Source organism: Camarhynchus parvulus, chromosome 1A (assembly GCF_901933205.1).
Source record: "Camarhynchus parvulus chromosome 1A, STF_HiC, whole genome shotgun sequence".
Lineage (NCBI taxonomy): Eukaryota > Metazoa > Chordata > Aves > Passeriformes > Thraupidae > Camarhynchus > Camarhynchus parvulus.
This window is the reverse complement of record NC_044586.1, coordinates 45,235,650-45,259,244: the sequence shown is the minus strand read 5'-3', so window position 1 is coordinate 45,259,244 and position 23,595 is coordinate 45,235,650. Positions and strand designations below refer to the sequence as shown.

The window sequence follows — 23,595 nt, the reverse complement described above, 5'->3', positions numbered from 1 at the left end:
TCTCTGATGTACTATAGAAGGGAAATTGTTCCTAAGTTTTGGGTCCCTATTGGTCCCCGCAGAATAGCTGGGGAAGCAGAGCAGCAGAGAGGAGCTGCCCAGTGCTGCCTCCCAGGAGCACAGGAGAAAGCCCCACTCCTTGCAGGGCAAGGTGGCAACAAGGTAGTAGTTTTTCTAGCACCATTTAAAGAGCATCGCTGGGTGAAGGTGGGACAGAAATACTGCGAACAGGCTAAAGAAACTTCCACTACTCCCCCAGCTCCTTACCAGAATAAGAATTTGTCCAAATGTGGCCTCTTTCACAGCACTGCTTTTGTTTCAATGGTTGCAGACTGTACCTGTTTTATTATTCCTATTATGGCTGCCTTCCAAAATCATCTACGGGAAAGGAAAGTCTTTACTTCCCACCAGATATCAGCCTCCTGCATGGGGCACCTAAGTTTGGACTCTACTTAGCATTCAGTAACTGCAATGTATTTTTATAGATAAATGTTCCCTCAGTATTTCTGAATATTGATTTAAGATGCAGTAGGGAACAATGGTTATCTCAAACCACATTTTATAACATATTATATTCAGGAAAGGGAATTTCATGCATGACCATCTGAAGCACAACATATTCCACACCATTTACAACTATCTCAGGTTCTCTTTTCATATTAATCACTTCTACTTAATTTAAAGTTTACCAGACACCTCATCACTGAGAAATATTCCAGTTTAAATATTTGACTTGAGTTGCTCATCTTTTTTTTAATGACCAACTTTTTATATGGGTATAAAACAGTGTTTAAAATGTAGTTTTGTTCCCTCTTTCTGAATAGACTTCCACTATTATTTTTTACCAACTAGTTTCATTGAAAGGTTTCCAGCATTACAGGTAATGTAAAGTCCATTAGGTCAGGCTCTTCATAGCATGACATGCAGTAAATTACAAGTGCTTCAAGCAGCTCAGTGAATTACAGTTCATCACTTTGAAAGGTTCCCACTACAAGACTACAGATATCAGATCTGGCAGTTAGGATCCAATTAACACTTTGGTCAGAATAATCAGATTGTGTGTGTAAGACTTGTATAATTCGTTTATTGCTTCCATGCATCTTCTGTCTGTACGTAAATTTGTTGCTGTTATTTCAAAGCTTGGAATCAGTATTTCACTTGCCTTTGGGTTATATTTCAAGTCCTTTTGCAGTGCAGTGATGAACTCTCCCTGTTCCACCAATTTAGATCACTTGTCCCATAGATATTACTGCTTGAGAAATGGTTTGTTTCTGGTAGTTTTGTTTTGTATTCTTACCATGTCATTATATGTCTAGAAAAAAAATTGCTAGCAATTTTTACTAAGCACATTTTATTTAGTGTAACAGAGACAGTTTTCTCCAACATGATCACTGTGAATCTCACAGAACACCCAGATAACTGTAAATGACATATGCATTGACATTTACATGTGTACTGTCATGCAAAACCATTTCTTGCTACACTGAATATAATACTATAACTGAATGAAAAAAAAATTCTGATTTTGTGATATCATTTTCCAAGCCATGGTCAGTGTACATAAAGGTTCTTCAGGATAAACCTTATCAGTACAGAGTAATGGATTTCAAATTCTATGTTGTTACCTAGTGCTTTACAGTAAATTGCACTTTCAAGTCTTAGAGCCAGTGAGAATCCTTGGGAAGAAGTGAACTTGCTCAAGGTATCACACTTTTTCCACAGAGAAGCAGTAATGAACAGACACAAAAATGCTGAAAGTTTGAAACACAGAAACCTACAAACAGGACAAGGAAAAAGATCAAAGGTAATGACACCCCTGTATATTGCTGCTTAAGATAGTCTGCCTTTTTCCCTCTGACAATCCAGCCATATGAACATGTATGAAAGGTAACAGCTTATTCATCTATACAGCAATGTATAATTGAGCTCTTCATTGACACATGCATTTCAAATACTACAGGAACAAGAATTAAAACTTAAATTTACTTTTCAGTTTAAATGTATTTCAAAAACAAGCATTATGTAACACTTTATGGACTAGAAATGTGAGTAATGGGGTATGAAGTTCTGGGGCAACAATACTTTTCTGCCTCAGATCAATGACACTCATGAATTACTGATGTCTGAAACAATTTGATGGCCAATAATACTTCATATTTCAGTCCAGTTTCTAATGAGCTACAGTACATGTAACAAATTATCACCACAAGACCAACAGAAAGCCCAAGGACTATATGGCTCACCACCCAAATCAGTTTTCCAGAAGTATTGTACTATTTGGATATCAGAAACCCCCAATCCATCTGCACTGTTTCCCACTCACAAGACAATGCCAGCAAGTGTGCAGCCAGTAGCCAGGCAAACAATAGCTCATAACTTTAACAGTATAAATTAGGAGGAGTGTCTATATACTATTTATACAGTTAAGAGAGAAAGAGGGAAGCTCTTTCAGATGGCAATTCAGACTGAATAAATTGAGCTCTGTTCTGAATTTTGAATTGTTCTGGGCAAGAGCTTCTTCTCCATGAATCACAAGGAACCTCCCCATGTAGACACGTTACATTTGGTGATGAGAAGACTTCCTTTCCTTTAGACTGCAGAAAAAACCAAGTAGTGCATGAGTGAGCCCCACACAATTGAAGAAGAGAAGAACTACCCACGTGCAGACACTTGGAGACACGGAAATTATTGCTGAAGTGGAATATCTTGTATGTTTTCAAACCAGGACTATGTGACCTACAGATGGTCCTTAGTATATACATCAAATAGTATAAATTAAAATGTATTGTCAGTCTTACAATTTGAAAAAATCAATATACTTTCCTAATGATGGGATTTTTTCTAGTTGTGTTTCAATTCTCAGTGGACACAAGACAACTTTAGAAAATTTCAGCTAACTAATGACATGGTGACTTAGTTTTCTACTAGTGTAAAGGAACTCCAATAGCACATTGTATTTTAAAGCCATTCAATTTGAGACTTTTGTTTTCCAACAAAATACATCCAAACAAATTGAAATATTCCTTCCCCATGTGGCCAAATCAAACTCCATCCCATGAAACTCAATTACCACCTCCTTAAAATTTTCGGCATTTGCATTTTGTTTGTGCTGTAAAATGTGCGCAGGCTGAAGGTTCTCATCTGTATTTCCAGATCTTCACAAAGTGAATAATTGTTCTGGTCCCCTCTAAGAGTGTCTGCTTCAAGAGGAAGTAGAGATTAGCCAAGAGAAACATCCTTCCCAGCTCACCAGAACAACACTTGTGCCATTTCCCAGCTTAAAGCTCAAGAGTGTGAAACTTGTAAATACAAAATGGTGGAAACACCACTTTCCCCCCAAAAAAGTCTTCAAATTGTAAACACAAACTCAGATACAATCAGAAAATAATTCACCTCAACTACATCTTGAATACTTGAAATATTGAATTGAAATGTGCTCCTCTCTTTTCACAAACTAGCCAGGGAACTAAAATGAAACATTATACCTTGTGCAAAAACAGGAGAATGAATCAGGGCCTATTTTGGAATTATGGAGATTGCTATTATTAGAACATGCATGACCAGCATCTGTGCAGTATGATTTTCAAAGCTACAGAATCCCCCGCCACAGTCTGACTAAAGGACATATGTATAATTGCCAGACCTTCACATCTATCTATCTTGATGCTTTTCTGTGCACTGAGGCACTCTTATGCCTTAGTTTTCTGCATCTTTTCCCTGAGCCTAAAGTTATGGAAAAGGCAGTGCAATTTTCCCTTGCACAATGCTTAGAAAACCTGGCTCCTCATCAAAGGGAGGGGCCAAGGCTTTTCCAGCTGCTTCTGTATGCCCATGTAGAATCAGTCTATGCTGCTCTATGTCTAAATGTGCACATAAGCATGTTCTGTGCCTAATCTTGGAATCAATTAGATGTTAAGAAAATATTTCTTCAAAATGAACATTTGAAAACGTATTTTTCCTAGTCTAAAGATTTACTCCTTTCTCTCCCCATTCCCCTCCCTCCTCCCTGCCCCCCATTTCTTAAACAACAACATGTAGCTATTACCACCAGCAAAATAAAGATAACTTTATATGGGTGCAAATGACAGAAAACAGAAAAAAAATTCTATCTCCAGCTGCCATAAACATACTCTAGGCATAAACTGTGGCTAGCATGTGGATTACAGAGCTATTCTCTCTTGTAACCCTTGCACATAAGATGTAAAAATCCCACTTTAGGACTGTTTCAGATAGAAAGGTAAGGCTACCCAGATCACAATGACTTGGGTATCACTGCCACCTTGCCCAGGACACACATATCATACCCAGGATTTCCATTCCAAATCCTGTCCCTTCTCCTTTGAGTCGTGGCAGCCACAGTAAAGGCACATGCTGCAGGTGCAGAAGATTGAAAACAGAGTATCCAAACATATCAGTAGCATATCCTATGTATATTATTTAGACAGATATAAAAGAAACATTTTTTGATCTCAGCCAAACTAGCCTTCAACAGGACAGTTCTCCATTTACCCTGTCAAGGCTGACAAGTACTCTGTAGCTTTATGTACATTTATCAGGAGTGCATGGGGATTAACTGGTGTTAGTTGTTCCTACCTCTGGGTAAAATGGATGGATCTCAGTCAAATTTAAGCAATAAAAACTATCATTTGGCCCAAAAAGCAGCTGACATGTGGACAATTCTCAGGCTTTCAAGAAGTGTTGAGATTAAGCCAATGCACCTATTTCCCTGTCTGCTAGTTGAATAAAATCCCTTATCTGTCCACTTTAGGCTCTTTTGATCAGTTTGTGATAAAAGGGGGCCATACCAGCAATCATGAAATGCAGGTCTGTAGCCCATCTATCTGCTCCTTGAAGCAGCTGAAGCAAGCTGCTTTCAAGCTCTTCACTACAAGAAAATTAATTTTGTGTACAAGAAGACAATGAATGGGTAACTCTGGCTGTAAAGAGAATAAGGAGGTGATGCAGTCAACAACTCATTTCTAACCGTTACTATTAGTGCTCCCCACTGAACAGCCACAGATTAAAACAGCACAAGAAAAGAGAAACAGTGACCAACATTGTCAAGAGATGCTAGAACTAGGGCAAGAAATCACTCATCAGGCCAGGGAACTGCTGTGTACTTTTTCACATTTATGTGAACCTTTCCATAGTCCTTCATTTATATGACCCTTATATGGCAATTTGAAAAGAGACTTTCATTAATTAAAACTTTTAAAACAATGCAGTGCAGTTTAGATTAATTTCTCAGTACTTGTTTATGTGCCTTTTGGGTGTGTAATGCAAAGGTGTGTTTTAACATTCTATTCAAGTAGAAACCACAGCAGCATTTCATGAATAAGAGGGTTGCAACTTTTTCTGCTCTATAGAAAGTGCAGCCATATACATACATGAGTAGCAATTTCTGATCTTCTTTTGCTATCTGTCTTGCTGTTTGGCCATACAAACACACCTATTTGTATATCAAATGCAGTGTTTCAAGACTGTGGTCAGATCTGCCCTGGTGTGCAGTGACATGGTTATTAGCATGAATACTTTTTTAGTATTAGCATGACAGCCAAAAAGACAAATTTATCATGGCAAAAGCTCCCCCTCTTTGTCTGTTATTAGATACCTGAGCCTGACAGGAAACTTATTAGAATATTAACATTACTAATTTCATATTATCTTATGTACCAGGGTTTGTACAATAATAACATTTTAACCATCTTACTGATATGTCTGCTTGCCCTGAGCATTTTCTAGAGGCAACAGAAGACAAAGTGCAAATCCACTGAATAGTCCCATCCTTGTAAAACCAGCATTGTCCTCACCTGTCTCTGTTTTCCACTGCAGACACAGGTTAGACTGACTTTGCTTCTCACAAGACTACCTAAAATTAAATGTCCTAGGTTAGGCAAGATGAATTTGGACTTTTTGAAAGTTCATTTGAAAAGCCACAGGGCTCTGGGGTGAAAAAACCTGCAGATAAACTGGGGCCAACATAGTTTAGCAGTACCTGTCAAGGAGAGACCTGAAAGCTGCCCATGGCTTCAACAGCTGGTATTGTTTGAATGTTTCTGCTATCCTGGTGCCTCCCACCAGGCATTTAGCCAGTCCCAGTCCCACTCACAACACACCTCAAAGCAGCAGTTTCCTCAACACACTGCTCCTTTCCCCAGGAACACTTCCATCAGCAGTCTTGGGAGACTGCCAACACACAGCATATATTTAAGCACCTTCTATTTACTGAAATGTCACCTCCTTCATTAGACACAGGTGAGGGTCTCTGTCCTTTCACTGACTTTCTATGCCACCTGCCAATGTTTTGGGGTTTTTTTCAAGACTATGGAAATACTTTATTTGTTTTTTTCAATTTGCTTGTAGTCTACAGGTTTAGTACCAAAATATGAAGTGCTACCTAGGAAATGAAGCAAATTTAAAGATTTCTTCAAAAATTACAGTGTTCTCTTCCTGCAGTGATAAGACATCTATCTTTAAACTGAAAGATGGGAGTTTTTGATATAGGAAGAAACTCAAATGTGAGGTGGTGAGGCACAGGAACAGGTTGTCCAGAGAGGTTGTGCATGCCCCAGCCTTGGAAGTGTTAAGGGTAAGATTGGATGGGGCTTTGAGCCCTGTCTAGTGCAAGGTGTCCCTGCCCATGGCAGGGGGCTGGAACCAGACACTTTAAAGTCCTTTCAAACTCAAACCATTCTATGCTTTGCCACTGTTTAGGCATGCACTGAAATGGACAATACAGCTGAAATCCTCCAAACTTGTTACCTTGAGAGTGCATCACCCATGAAAAGGCAACACGTTTTCCAAAGCACAAATATTACAGATAATAAACCAGTGTTTGTTTGCTTTGATAATTACAGGTAAACAATCTGTCTCTAAGGGGAGCCACATCCAGCACTGGTAAAGTATATGATATTCATGAGTTAACTTAATGGGATACACAGCTGGCTACAGTCACAATGAAATGACTGAACGAGCTGTAAGGATGGATCTTTAGTGATCTATCTGTTTAGAAACAAGTTCCAAGAACAGATTTACAGATTTTTTTTTTAGCATAAAAAATGGAACTAGAAAGAAACAATTTCTGTAAAAGGTTCACTAAAATAGAACTAGGAAACATTTTTTTAAAAAAAGTTTAGAACTTCTAATGCAAAAAAGCATTAAAAATACTTTCTTTTATCACTTTAATAACAATGTCTGATTTGTCAAAATAACAGTAAAAACTCTATAAATATCTGTTAAGGGATTATTCCAATAGCATGAAAAACTCTAGTAACGAAATGACACAGAATATAGAACTGTCATCGTGCATTTACATATAAAAGGCTGTTTAAAACTGACAGGCACATAAACAGAAAATACATGCTATAAAATTAGTCATTTTTAAGTACAGATCTTTAAATAAAACTGGCAGAGCACCTCCATTAGAGCTAACTCATTCTCAAGAGGAATCATAAAAACGGTACAATGTATTTTCAACATATTTTCTTCAGTCTTGTATACTGATAATAGTTTGATTATTTCACTGTATGAACATATCTTCATCAACCTACCTTAAAATATTTTTGATATTTCTTAAATAATGCATTTTTGTTAAGGATGACATTATATGTTTACAGAAGTATTATTTATGTTTTCAAAAGATGATCAGAACTGTGATTTACTAGATCTTGGATGCTGCTTGTCAGGAAAAAAACATATATAGCACATCCAGGACTACTAAACAAAATGCATATTTTTAAAGTTCTTATAATTCAATATTTATAGGGAACTGAAGAGCTTTAATAGGCCTACAAGGGACGATGTTTTGAACGCACAACTCCTCATAGTCAAACATAGCAGCAGCACATTTCAAACCAAGCACTGTATGAAACAACACCTGAAGTTTGAATTAATATAAACCACGTTAAATTATTACTGCTAGGAAAAAAAAGGAATTCTGACAAGCAAATAAGAAAAAAGAAAATATTTTGACACTTATTTAACTGAAAATGACAACTTCTTTGAAAATACACAGAAGTGGGGTTTATTGCATTTCATTAAAAGCCTGCAATGGCCAGGGCCATGTCCCACCTCCCCTTTTACCACGGAATGCAGAGAACCTGGGCAGGGCCTGAAAGCCCAGCTGGGAGCTGCACTGGAGGGTCTCAGTGACCAGGACTGATGGCTGACCAGCAGGTTTCAGAAACTCCCTTTTCTCTCAGCCATTCTGCTCTGGATCAGCACTGACACCCTACGCACGCCCTGGGCTGGCCAGGGCCAGCAGCTCCCCCAGCTGCAGCAGCAGCCTCACAGCTGGTTCCCCTCCTGCTTTCAGCCTGGCAGGGCAGGAATTCCACTCCCTTACTCCCTGCAACTCAGCGAGCAAGCAGAGCCCCAAAATGGAGAAGTGGGTGGAAATAATTCTCCCTTTGTTTTAAAATCAGTAAGTTGCTAAGTCTTTATTTTTTTTAATTTTTTCAAAACTTTATTTCATGAAAGTGCCTAGGATTTAATAAAGCCGTACTTTCCAAAGCTCTCCGAACACAGCTTCCCTGAAAATTATGGATTTAGAAGAATTTGTTTTTATTTGTCTCTCTAGACACAAAATCAATTAATCACAAAGCTTTGAGCCTAAGAAAATTCAGTATTACTTACATCATTGTACAAATTTGAAATAAGTATAGAACCTTTTGCAACATTTGAGACATAGACTTCTGTGTCAAATATTCAAAAATATTTTCTGTATAAAATTCTATTTACCTCTCACTTTTATTTAGTTTTAGAAACAACTCAGAGACTACCTTAATGGCATTCAGATATTTATTCTAAGAAAAACAGATGTAACTTCCTGTTACACTATTTGGATTACTCATAACAAAACTTCACAAACTGATGTTCATTAAACATACATATAGGCATAACTGTTGTAAACACTGAACAGCCTCTAATTTGAATTTTAATTAAAAGAAAAAACCAAAATAAAAGTATTTCTTGATAAAAAATTGTTATGCAAATTGTAGACCAAAGAAGACACCTTGGCAAGTGAGCTACCACATCCTCCTTTTCAAATGCAGAATAAATGGGTTTGTTTCTGACAGGCATTTGTCTAAAATATTTAAACAAACTTTAACCACAAGGAATCCCACAACACCTCCTATTCCAGCACTTTCTTACTTTGCTCATTTCCCAGAATTATTGGACATTTAACAAAAAGCTCCTCCGCATCAATTAAAGCCAATTATTATCTGTAGACATATACATACAAGTATAAAAATATGGAATTTTTTTCCAAAGATATAATTAATGATAAAAAAAAAATGCCATTTACCAACAAAATATGTATTTTGGAATGAAATGGCTATAACATGCTTTCCACTACTATTCTCTTACTGATTTCTTGCCGTATCAATTAAAACTTTATCAGTATGTTTTTTTCACACTGGACTGTATCTTACAAACATAAGAAATGTACATTTGTACCTGAACACCTGACTCACCTCTGAAATCAAAGCTACAGCTTTGCCCCCAGGTTTGACAGTAACAACAGCTGCCCCTAGAACTGACCTCAGGAATAAGGGTTGTTTCTAGAGCTGGGCTTACTAAAACCCAGACACATTCATTTAAGTACTACATGGCCCTGAATATTTTCCTCTTGACAAAAGACATTATTACAGTTCACATATATACACTGTTTACAGTACTCTTAATGAAAAGATCATGTCTCACCTTCTGCATGATACCAGAGCGGCCACAGCTCTTCAAGTCTGTAAGAAGAGACTCAGACTTGCCTTTAAATTAAAAGTGATAACTGAAAAATATTTTCCATCCAGAAATTCTAGGAGGTTCAAAACTAGTGTTTCATAAAACACTACTAAAATAAAACTAAGGTTTGCAGGTCCTATAGCAAAGTTTTGCTCATGCCTGAACAGGCAGAAGAACAATCCAGTTCTGCACTATAAAACTATTAGAAAATAGCATGAAAAGCAACTTATGCGATTCACAAGCAATTCTGAAGAGTTAAAAATATTCCTTATGAACAATTCAGCTTTTTTTCCCACCTAAAATAACATTTTTCCAATATGCTCTTGTAAGAACATTAGTGAAGGAAATTCCAAAGCAGAAGTTTTGCTTTGAGGTGAACCTCACTTTGACATTAAGCAACCTTGAAAAACTAGTATTAACAATGTTGTTTTGAAAATGTAGGAATGTTTCAACTTCTTCAAAATCATATTTTTGACCCAAAATTACTATAATAAATTTCAGAGCATTTTAGTACTGAACAGTCACAATAAAAATGTTATAAATTGAATACTTAATGAATCTCTAATGGAATGTTCAATGCTGGATCAGTTTTATTACTACTGATACTGATCCACTAAAATTGTAAAAGATTTCACAATTTCACTACTCTTTTGCTTCTTTCAGTGGAATAGTTACTATTCCCAACCATGGCAAACCCAACTGTGGACAAAAAAATATAATTTTATCAATCTGGTAAAAAATCTAAAACTTATGTTCTCTGAAGAGTTTTCTAAATTATGGGCATTCAGACTCTGTTACAAGTCATAACAATGGCTAGAAAAAATATTTAAAGAGAGGAAAAGTAGAAATATGAATGGTTGAATCAATTAGAAGACCAGTTAAGGATTATTAAGTTGGAATCTTTTTTCTCTGTAAACTTTTTGAACTCTGTATAAATATCAAATAGTGGCAACAAACACAAAGAAATTAGAGCAGGATTTACACATGGAAGGAGAACACAGACAGGTAATAGAAAAGAGGACATGCTGTTGGCATCTTCTTGTTTATAGAGTTACTGAAGAGGTTTAAGCTGACTATTTACCTTTTCTTTGGGAAGCTACAAAGCTTTAGGGCCTGCTTAAAAAAAAGTATATATACACATCTATCTGTCTATCTGTTTGTAGTCAGTAGTGATGACCGAGACATTTCTGGGAATTTCTCAACAGCAAATTCATTAAAGTGGCAAAAGCCACAATCTTGCTAAATTTTGCCCAATGTAAGATGTCCTAAAGCAATTCCTTAAATGAATGAGTTTTGAAGAAAACCACAGTGTCAATTGTTGCCTTATGTCAAATCAAATCTTCCAATTTAGGATTCAAAGACACTGAGAAATGAATATTTCTCAGTTATTTATCAGTTCCCTGTTACTTTGTAGGTAACACAATGAGTGGGCTCTGGAAATGAATCCGGTGGGAGCAGAGTGCACAGATCTTTGAGAAAAATCATCTGCACAACCCTCAACTCACTCCAACCATCCAGACTTCAGTGCCAATCAAACATTAAAAGAAAGGAGCTTTCAGGCTGAATAAAATCTATATTTGCAGTAACATACACTGTGAGAATGGATTTAGTCCTTTGGTGTCTAACATTTCTTTGCCTTTTATACATTGAGGATGTAAAGACAATCATGAAGAACCATTAGAATAATGTAACAATATATTTATGACCGAAACACTGCGGGCGCCTGTGTTACTTCAGTATCCCTACAAAATCCTCAGGTTTTTACTATGGAGCACAAATGCCTCTTGTGCTAGGGTAGACTTGTGGAAGCACGACAGCGTAACGTAGAAAAGAAACTGAAATTCCTAGAAGTTAGTATCACGTAGGAAGTACATAATGTTATATCTATTGGCCAAAAGGATTAGCAGGCTGTATTTGTGAGCATCTGGATTTTTGGTACCTTAAATTATTTCATAGCAAGCTTTTTCAGAATGTATAACTTTCCAGCATGCTCCATCACACCTTCTATAACATAATTTTCACAAAATCCTTTCTACTGTATCTTAAAGTCCTCACATAACATACTAAAGTGTTAAATGATGAGCTATATCTAAGCCCCAATATAGCAGTTAAATATATTTATATATATATGTATATTTACATACTATTTATAGATATACACCAAATGCTAAACATGCTACACAGTGTAGTTAAAAAGCCCCACAGTGTGAAATATATATAAACGTTCTTTTAACTTTTATCTGTCTCCCCTGTTCACAGACAACTGGAAGAGCTACATAAATAATAAAAATAGGAAATAAGCCACACTCTATCTATTATGAAGGGAATGCTGTTTTAACAAGATCTATGGAATCACATTATCATTCTATTAATTCAATAATCTTGATGTTGTTACAAGATGGAGACAGTTATCAAAGCAGGGGATCATTCTTGTACGTAAAGATCACATCACTTAATGGGACAGAGGTGTCACATAAACCACAGTGTCAAAAAGATAACAAGTACAGGGCTGAGCCTGGAGTGGCAATGAATTTATGTTGGCATACATGGCTCCAACAAAATAACTGGTATTTGATAACCGTGTAGATAAGGCTAAGTTTTAAACTGCTGTCATTAGAGTGCTGATTTTGTGAAATTCCTCAGAAATTGAGTTTTTATTTTATATGCAAGTACATTCAAAATCTATACATACTTCCCTGTGACAGTGGTTGCAAAGTGCTTTCATTAACTCAGCTTTGCAATGACAAATGTAAGAACACCTTCTCTTCTTTTGAAATTAAATTAATATTTATGGTAATTATTATAAAACGATTTTACCTTTGAGGATATTGGTCCTCAGGGTTTCCACAGATTTCTACTAAACTGTTTCCTCAGAGAAACTTTAGGAATTATTCTTCATGATTCGGTATATTCGTCCTTAGAACTGGTAGCCAAACCAATATTTTTTACACTTTTTTTTTATTCATATAGTTTTAGTCAAAAAGAATAGATTCTAGGCATGATATTTCTTTTACTACTTCAATTCTGTGTGCAGATGATGGCAGTGCCCACTCCCACATACATGGCACACTAAAGTTTGAGTCAATTCAAGAATTCAAGATAATAAACAGGTTTCAGTACAAGCACTTCTACTCTTACAGCTTCCAGGCTCTGCTGTATATATCTGATTTGGTCTCACAATTACTACAGAGGTATTACCATAACCATATATTTGCTAGAAGATCGGAATTCTAATGACTTATTAAGCTGACTACAGGTTTGCAGGTAAAACACCAAGACAGCCCAGTATCAATCTCTGAATGTCACGTTTGTGAGATGAATGGATGGAGGCAGTTCCATTTCTGCTGGCTTTAGCCGTAACTGCTCCACACGTGTGGCCCTTGGTTTCATACAGTTTGTGAACAGAGACATCCTATGAACCCACTTGAAGAGAACAGGCTGCATTTGAACAATGATGTGCTCAGCTAGCATTGCTAGCTAGGTCATTAAGAAGGTACTACTGTAGCTACAGAGCTACAATGCAACTATTTATATGTAAATAAAACCTTGGAATTTTAGGTATCATGTTACATATATGTAAAAAATTGAAAATGGATTTAAAAGATTTAGGTATATGAACAAACAGAAAATGGAGGGGTGGCACAGTGATTCAACAGACCAAGGATGCTACTTTATTCAGAAATGGTGAATTCAGACAAAGGCCAACTCAGGACTAAATACTAAAGAATATCTAAGTCCAGCTATCTTTTGTAAAGTTCCTACCAAATGCCAGCTTCTTCAGGCTATCAGCATACAGGACAGGACTTTCTGAACGAATGACTCTATTTCTATTTTCTTCTGTTTGTCTCCCCATTACAACAGCATGATTGAAATAAAAAATGACTGCTTTATGTTGTATTCTTCAGAAACCAATAGTGGGAAGATGTCCTTAATTCCTTAATTTATACTTCTGGAAGTTGTTACAGAGGCAGTATGCTCCAGCTCCAGATTTATGCAATAGTTAGTGAATGCACAGCGAAGTTTGGAAATGGATTACCACAATCTGACGTGAAGCAGAACTGAAATGATAAAGCTGATTGAAGAAGGAAAACCTTTCCTTAAAAAAAATATTCTCTGAATTGTCCTAGATTTCATCCTTTGCATTAACTAAAACAAGATTATATGGCCAAAATCTTTTTGTACTGCTTCACTTTTTGCAGATTAATCCTGGCTGATAATGAAAACTACCATCAAGCTAGCTGCAGGTAAAATAAAGTTTGCATGGCCATCATACTGGCATTTCAAAAGCTCAGGATGAGTCTCATACTGTGACATTTAAAAGGCAAGAAATCCCACTTAGATGCTTTACTTGTACTTTGTGTCAATCATGCTACTTGGCACAGAGCAGAAGTGTTGTCAGGAATACTGTCTACATCCTGAGTGAAAAACAAAACTCCAAAAGAGCATGTGAGGGAGAGAAACTATAGAAATGAGGAAAAAAATCACTTACATTTATCCAAGATGGCTGTCGCTATTACTGTTGAAACTCTGCTATGGGCTGAGGTCACAAGACCCTGTAAGCTAAAATAGAGAAGCTTCAGCTGAGGGTAACTGAAGCTGCAGCACATTAAAATACATTTTAAGGTTATTGGTAATGACTGGAGCTTTAATTTCTTGATCTGTTTTTCCCAAGGCACAAAAAGTGTCTTCTACTTTTTTTGTCATTTTTCAAGCCTAGAGGGAAGAGATTTTCAGTACCATCCTCTACCTCAGTGTAAGTCTGTCTGTATGTTATATACCATACATGATATGCAAAGTATGATGGTTTCATTGGTGTGAGCTTGGAGTCACCACATTATTCACAAATGGAGAAACCATATACAATTTATGCAGATTCTCCCAAACAAAACTAGAATGGAACCTTTATACAAAAACACATCACTATGTATATAGGAAATGCAAATTATATATAAAAAAGCTAGCTTTAAAATCTTCAAAAAGGTATTACAATGCACCACAGAGCTTTTTTTTTCCTTCTATTAAGGTAATTTTTAAAATTATGTACCTTTGAGGAGGTTTGCAAACTTTTATATCTTAGAAATACTAGAATAACCCTAAAATATTTCTGTATGCATATAAATACTGTAGTCTGAAAATCTACTGCATCTTAACTTTGCAGGATTTAGATCATGTGTGTAATCTACTAGGCACCTAGAACTTAGTCTTAACCCATGATATAAAATTCATATATATTTTTTATATTTTAATAGAAACCATATTCTTGGCTTCAGTAAGGGGCAAGACACTGAATTTGCAACTAATTTTGGATCAGACGTTCTCTCTCCTGGCCTACAAATCACAATGCATTTGAAAAAAATTGAGATGCAAAATTCAAAAATAAAAGCAAAAAAAAAAAAGAGAATAATATTATTGGTAGTGTTAACAGCAGAGACTTGTAATAATAGAGGGAAAGAGACTAGTAAAGTTCAGTTGAGAAGGGTGCATGATTAACAATCCTGCAGTTTATTAGCTGTACTAAGACTGCACAATAGCTGACTATGTAAATATACACTTGTGGATCTTCACATATAAAAAGATGTGCAACGTGGAAAAAAAATTCTAGAGTGTGCCTCATAGGCTTTTCTATAACTGAAATCAACAAAAGGAATTCCAAGAACACAAGGAATGTAATGAATCCAAACTACAGAAATCTTGAAACAGTCAAATAATAACAGAAGCACATCTATTGTACATATTTGATTTATGTTAAAGAATGACCAGTTGCCAAGAAATACAGCAAAGTGTGGAATCTCTGTGCTTTCTGAGCAAACCTAAAGGAACAAAATTCCCATCACAAAATACAGATGTTTACTTCATTTATTGTGCAACCATAATGTGACTTATAATAGATGAGACAACATAACAGATGAGAACTGAGTACCAAGATACTACAATATTTTAATGTAATCAAAGAAACAGTGTACGCAGTTGAAGCTAGGAAATCCACTAAAACAGTTAAACATGAGAAACATTGCTAAAAAAATCACTCTAGAAGTCACTATACTCCTAATAAACAAAGCTGTCAAACTCGTAATCTCAAAGACAAGCAAAGAATGCAATATGATTCCAAGAGAAACAACCATCAGGAAATAATAGGCAGAATTTTCCAACAAAACAATGACTGCTGCATTTTATTTTTTTAATAGAAAAAGCCAGCAAATTTTGTTTGAATTCCTCGGAAAGAATAGGGTAAGTGATGGCTAAAGCACTTGGGTTAGAACACTAAATACTTTGCCTTCATCAAGCCCATTTCAGTACTTAGATGACTAGTCTGAAGTTCCATGTAGCCCATGTAGAACGAGTATTTCCTACACTTGATGCTATGGAATAGAAGCCACATTACCTGAACACAATATCTCAACTAGAACTAATTGTTTGCTTTCAACTTATGATAAACACTAGGGAAAAAAAAAAAGCATACTGAACAGAATTTATAGTTCTCTATAATTCTCCTCCTGAACAGGGAGGCTGCTGTAACAGAATTTAGACAATCCCAAGTTTGTTTGACTATGTAGAATGTGGTCTAAAATGCCCAGTTTGAATAGGTAAAACTCAATTGACAATAAGTCCTGCTCATTTCATAGGCAGTCATTTATTTAGAAGAAATTAAAGAAAAAAAATAGAAGTGGTAATGGGGGATATTGCTCTACCAAATGCAAAAAGTCTGCACTACAATCTAAATCTGAAATAGTCATCTGAAGTAATCAAAAGAGAAAAATAGGCATTTCTGCGGCACAATTCATTAAATCCTAATTAGATGTCTAAATCAGATTGCATAATTTGTCTCTTAAAGCTGTGTTGACTATGTGTTGACAACAATGTGTTGACTAAAAGTGCCTTGACTATGAATGGTGACAAAAAGGCCCTTGAGCCTGGACTATTAAGGTGAAAGGCAGAGACAAGGTGTAACCTTCTATTGTCTGCTGCAATAAAGCCCTCTTCCCAGAGACCAATTATCTAACATTGACTTCTCCTTAGTATGCACCTGAAGTAGTCATCTGTATTTATGTTAAATACATGTAAAACCAGACTACTCTGTATTGACTTCACACATTCAGACAGCATCACAGAGGTGCAATGCCCTAAAACTATTTCCAGGCAAACAGCAAAAGTAAAACTGCCAGACACTTCAGTTTTTCTTCAAATATGGGAGGATAACTAATGAAGAACATTGCTGAAATCCTCAATCATTTTGTTCTGTCACCAGATGTATGGGCATACCTATAATACTCTATAGCCTATGTAAACAAACCCATCAACCAAGCAACCCTCAAATTCCCTTCTTTCACTTCAGTTTTGAAGAAAAAAATCTCTGGTAAAATAAAACTATCGAAAATATTACAATCTCCACATGTGTGCACACAGAGAGAAATCACCCAGAGAATCTTAGATATGAACATTCATATTAAAAAAACTGTCTAAAAAATCAGCACGATGTTTCAGGAATGCAGAAAGCAGGCTGACTATGATGGCAATAGCTATTTAAGCAAAACTTTGGTTTGAATGAAGTTCCATGAATTTAAAAAGTATGTAAAATCAGGTGTAGGTGAAATTTAAAATAGCAAGTAGTAAAGTACATGTTTTTATTGTGAAATAGCTTACTATAAAATTTCCCAATATTATGTATCCTTCAGCTTTATGGAGCTCATTAGATTAGATATGACAGTAGCCTAGGCCTCTTTAGAGATACATATGACAAACTTAGGCAGCCAGCAAAAGAACAATCATGATTTTGATAATCAATTTCAGAACTGAATTGAATTTCCAGAAATTATTTGTATGAAAATTAGCTCCCAGCTAGATGGGGGTTGGTACATTTGGTTTAAATTAATCAGGTGGATAAAAACAAAATAACTGAAAAAAAAATAAACCGTATTATTTTGTAAATATTTACAGATTAATTCAAATTTATCAACTAGGAAAATTAATCAGAAAGTAGACTGACAGCATCTCACACAACTCAGTGATCACCATAAATCCAGACAATGTATCAGATTTCATCAGAATAGAAGTCATGTTTTAAATGAAGGTAGAATTTGTAATGCATTATTCATCCATCTGAAAATATTACAAGGTGGGATACCTTTTTTATAGTTTATTACCATAGCATATTACAAAATGCATTTGTAAAATAAATGTTTAACTGATGAGTCTATGACAAGCCGTTAGAAAGCATATTATAAGATGCAAATATTGTTAAAATACGTGTGCATGTATAATGCATGAGTTACAGTCATCAGGCATGGTAAAAATTGTCATAAAATTTAAAAAATGATAGTAAGATATTTATAAATGGCATCTAAACATAAAGTGTGCACAGAGAGTAAATGGTGCTAAAATTAATTCTTGAATGAAGATTCTTTTTTTCTCTTCTCTTTTTACTCAGAACAAATCAAGTTAGGTGATTTTTTTTTGTTTAGATGCTAGTAAGCAATGTCTGAAATAAATTCTTCTTGCTAAGTTTCCAAGGCAGACAGAAACTTCTGTCTTCAGAAGATTTGCAGGATAAAAATTGCAAGCAGATCTCTATTAGCTCAGCCCTGATTAACCTTAACATCTTCAATTTTTTCCTATGGAGAATTAAAATGCACTGGACAAATCTGAATTATTACTTTTACAGACAAAATTTTGGAGGAGGCAAATTGTTGGAACTCTATATTGTAACTCTTTGTCTACCCATCAGAAAAAACTTCAACAGAGCAGGGAAGAAAACCTTACCTTTCAAATACTGAGCATTTCATTAGTGATACTTAAGATTTATATAAGCCTTCTATATGCTATTATAGTTTTTTATAATTCAATACCGTACAGCAAAACATCTATCAGAGAAAAGGTCTTCATGGGTTTTGGTATATCTCTAGAATATAAACAAAGTTCTTCACCAGGATATTTCCCAGCTGATTACAGAAACAAAATTTGTCTTCTTGAAAGAGAAGTTTGGGTATGTTCCATCTCCAAGGGTCAAACTACATGGCAAACAAACAAGATCCTGAAAATAATGTCCTTACTCCCAACATCATTAGGTAATGGTCTAGGAAACAAGATCCTGAAAATAATGTCCTTACTCCCAACATCATTAGGTAATGGTCTAGGAAAATAGGAGAACGGATTGAATAAGAGAGACAAGGCAACTAGAGGGAGATACCAGTCACGTCCTGCAAGCTTTTGTGCAGAGATTCACTGATACATGAAATCACTCATAATTACGATACAGAACTTCAGAAGATTTCACTGTAACTAAATAATGTTATAAATCTCATTTCAATCTGCCAGGTTTCAGCTGCTGAAGACGTTGATCTGCAGCTTCTGAAACACAGTCAAAGAGCATTAACTGGATCTGAGAAGCCTGAGTCTGTGATACAAATGTTGACATTGTTCTCTCTTAATATGCTTCAAAGTTTAACAAAATTGAATCCCTGGAATAAGACCTAAATACATTCAAGATAGAAACAAAGCACTAATTTTGACAGAACAAGCAAGGAAAAACCCCAAACTCTGCATGTTTTAAAACATAAACTTATTAATCCATAGATTAAACATCTATTTTGAGCTTTGGAATACAAAGGGTTCTTGAGCCTACCATTGCTGGAAGGATGTATAAGGAAAGTATCTCAATTTTTTTATTGTATCTTATCATCTTACTCTGCCCACCTTTTATAATACACCTGGAGTGGGCACTCAGAACACAGGCTATTAGGACCTGGCTCAGTATCACCTCTGCTCATACTCTTCTGGATGTAAACAATGTACTTAGAGGCCTGAATTTTGAGCTGATACAAAGATATGCAAAGACAGACCACATTTCAGCCAGAGGACATGGTGCATGCATTACCAGCTGCAGCTCTAAGTTTACTCAAGACCTATCTTACGAGTAAGCGCAAGTGATGACACACATCTTTGCAACATGTCTAAGAAATGCTTTTCCCTTCTCATCTGTGGAGCTGTGAAACACTTTCAGTTGAACATGATTTATTTTCCACACTGAAAGCTTTAGTGAAAGCACTAGAGTAAGGCCCTGGCTGCAGGAGCACTCACTGCAGTGCTGCCATCCCCATGAGAACAAAACACACCCAACCACAGGGTGCTCCTGCTACCTGCGTGTCACAGCTGGAGTGAAGAGTGCATTAAGTGCCTCTGAATTTCCCCACCCGTGATGGTATTCACAGAACTTGTGGCTAATCTCTTTTTTCTTAAAAGCCATCACATGCAAAGCCCTCCACAAATTGTTTCTTCAGCTTTTCTAAACATAAAGGAACTTGCAAAGCGCAAAGCTTTGAAGTCTAACACTAAGTCATTCCCTCTTGTGCACATTTCTTGTTTCCTAAAGATCTGACCACTTGGTAAAATGATTGCGCAATCGGTTCTTGGAAAAGAGTGACTGTCTCAACATTAAATTGAAGGTCAAGAGGACGCTGCTCAGAAGTGTGGAAAATGCTGTGTAGGACACTTCCCCATCCTTCCAGAAACAGAGTCACTCCTGGCTTTCTTTTTACATTGCTCCTACTATTTAAATATACTTTAAAAGTGGACAACTTTCAAATCAATGCAACAGACATAAATAACCCAAATATAAGAAACAACAAAAATGGAACACATAAAAAAATGATGAAATGTTCTCAAGTGACACTGGAAAAAGTTCATGAAAATATGAATATCATAAATAAAATTAGCAATAAATACTTTCTTTTTAATGCATTGTGGTTTTTTTCTTCCAGAAGTTATATGAAAAATAAGTAAAAGGTCAATATATACTGCTACTGACTTGTTTAATAAAGAAAATGGTCTTTCCAACATCTATACCTGTTGAGCAATTACAAATGCAAGAAATTATTAATTAGAAAGATACAGAAATTTTCCAATATATTTCTGTAGCTGACACTGCATCCTCCTTTGTTAAGTAGATATGACAGAATGATTCAACCGAAACAGGGAGCCAGCAGTCTGCTGATTCATAGAGAAATTTAGTCAATTGGACAAACTGAAGAGTATTTTCAGTCTAAAGGACTATATATATTAACTGGAATTACTACTTAACCTAACAGGCTTTAAAAATAGATGACATCAGACAGTGACAGTATGTCTTATTTCACAATCTAAAATATTTGGTTTTTATTTTTGCTTTCCTAATTTATCTTCATCTTCTTTGCAATTAATTATGCAGTCAAAACAAGAGGCTTTTTTCCTGAAGTACTTGGCAGTTTATGATAGGCACACACATCAAGACCCACCACTGTAAATGTGAACTGTCTGTGGTTTCATAGTTTAATGCTACAGTACATAAGGTGACAAAAGTCCAACTGAGGATGTGTATCATCCACCACAAACAAAGAAATTGCAGTGTGTTCAGTTTGTAGTCTGGTATTGTTCAGATTCACAGAATGGTACTGGCACTCTTTGATTGTGTACTTGGAAAAGGAATTTTTCACAGTAAGTAAAATAGGAATTTTCTTGAATTGTAAGTACAAAGTAAAATGGAAACCAAGAGTTCTATTATTTGGAGAATAATCAGTATTTTGTAGTGAATTTCCAGACATCCTGTCTTCATGTGTTGGCACACATCTGTATTCACATCTTCTGCTAAATTCTTCATTCTGTTGGTAGTTTATAAGTTTCTCGCACACTTATTTCTCACCAAACACAACTGTATGATTAGCTATAACCTCTAGTCCAAGCATCTACAGAAGTGCCAAAGTATGTCTTTAAAGTATGTCTGTGAGGACAAGGGCTGAGTGTTTAGATGATTAAAGAGATTAGCATACCTAAATACATTTTCTTTAGAGAAGAAAACATCTCATTTTAAAAGTATGAAATTCTAAAAGGAAAGAAATCCCAAGGAAAGAAGATGGTTGGAGAAGTATCAGTAAGACCTTAAGTTTTAGGACAAAGACTATACTGAAACAGATAGGTTATTCATTGCAAACAGAAGGCAATACTGTGTCCTCTCTAAAAACAGGACAGTGTCAAGGGATTTTGGGATTGGAGTTTTAATCTTTATATTTCTTGTCCCTCCTGATTGGACCATAATGAGTTGCTGTGGATTGCATCCAAAACATCCTGGCATTCTTCTTTTAAGGTCCTGGCCTACCCTATCTGCTATTAATCTGATGAGATTTACACATTCTTTAATCCAGATGATGTTCTGTGGAGTGAAAATCCAGTTTATGCACAAGCACAGACTACTCTAGTCATAGTAAGACAGGATAAAGAAAAAAAGAAAAAAACCACAGACTAGATACAGTACTTGGAATGCCTGAGATATGACTACTTTGGCAAATAGGAGGACACAACATTTTTCTCAGACATCTCATCCAAGCTTGGAAAGACTGGAGTGAAAGGGGTCTGATACAAAGTCTCATGCTTTCCTGTGTTGCACAGCTCAGGTGAAATTCATAATTCAGGTAAAATCCTTCTCATTTGGACAACTAAATGAGGGGATCACATTTATGGCAGGAATTGTGCAAAGATATCAATGCACTTGCTCCAGGGAGAAGAGACTCAGGGTATGAAAAATAAGAGGTTTCCAAGCATTTATATAGAGACTGCAACTAACACAGTGCTCCAGGAATATGAACAATGAAGAGGCTGCGGTATAATTTTCTCCCAATAAAGTCTAGAGTCATAGAACTGTACAACAGGAAAGGACTGAGAGTCTGAGATTAAAGCAGAAATAGGCACTATAGAAGTAAGTTAAATATGAAAAGCCTCTACAGACAATTCACAAGAATGTGCATACATATACATATATTAGAAAGATAATTCACTTATCTGTACAAAGACAGCTCTAGTGTAGTTTGGGTGACTGATTTGGGTAAATAACCTGGTATCGTGGTCTTGAGGAACCAAAGCTCCATCAGCTTTTTCAAATGACAAGCTTTTTCTATCTGCTCAAGATTAAGGGAGTAAAGAAATTTCACAAACATTAAATCCAATCTTTTTAATTTTTCCTAAACTAAGAAATTATTATTGTCATTATTAATATTAGAATTTCTGATAATATTTTTTAGAAACAATCTAAATGGCACTCATAATTAGAATATATTTATGTATGGCACTCATAATTAGAATATATTTATAGAATATATTAGAATATATTTTAGAATTTTATAAATTACCCTGGTTTGGAAATAATACCTCAATGACAAAAAGTATTACATAGAGCAGACTCTCATGCAGATACATATATGAACAGATATGATGCCACACTTCTCCACAGCCTTCTAAATACAGTTTTGCTTGGAGTTTCATAAGGAAACAATATAGGTCTGAAATAGCTGGACTGCATAACAGAAGTGGAGAGAGGGAGAAAAAAAGTGCTCCTTCTTCAGGCTACTGAGTGCTAGTTTTAGATTAGAATGAAACATCCCAAATTCCACATAACATTATCAGATCACAGACCAAAAAAAATTGGTATTATAATGTTTTTGTCTTTACACTTCTCAATTTGCATAAGTCTTGGATTGTTCCTTTTCACTGCAGACCAAGAAAAGATGTGCTTGTTATAAGATACAGAGTGTTTCCTCTACCACACTGTGATTATGCTTAGAAAAACTGGTGAAAAGAGTTACATCATCAGTATACTCAGTTAAATTACTCCATCAGTATGTATCATATTAACCAGTACCATCTTTCTTCTACCACTATGGCATTTGTGTACTTACTATTCCACCTTCCTTTGAAATGCCTCAAAGTCATCTCTAATCTTTACAAGGCTAAATAAGTTTTCTGGTTATCTTTAAATTTTGAAACATGTGATATCCTTCATCCCACTTTCCAGCTCATTAATAAATATATTAAACAACAGTATTTAATGTACAG

General features: G+C 35.7%; 1 protein-coding gene across 15 annotated transcripts in view; it reads right to left on the bottom strand.

The window, feature by feature from the left end:
* FOXP2 (forkhead box P2) overlaps positions 1-23,595 on the bottom strand; it is a 404,388-nt gene that overhangs the window by 69,368 nt on the left and 311,425 nt on the right. The window contains exon 3 of one of the 15 annotated variants that reach the window (XM_030960103.1): positions 14,231-14,301. The exons of the other annotated variants lie outside the window; for them this stretch is intronic. The gene's annotated coding sequence lies outside the window, so the exon portion shown is untranslated. The remainder of the gene's footprint in view (positions 1-14,230; positions 14,302-23,595) is intronic. 15 annotated transcript variants of the gene reach the window in all.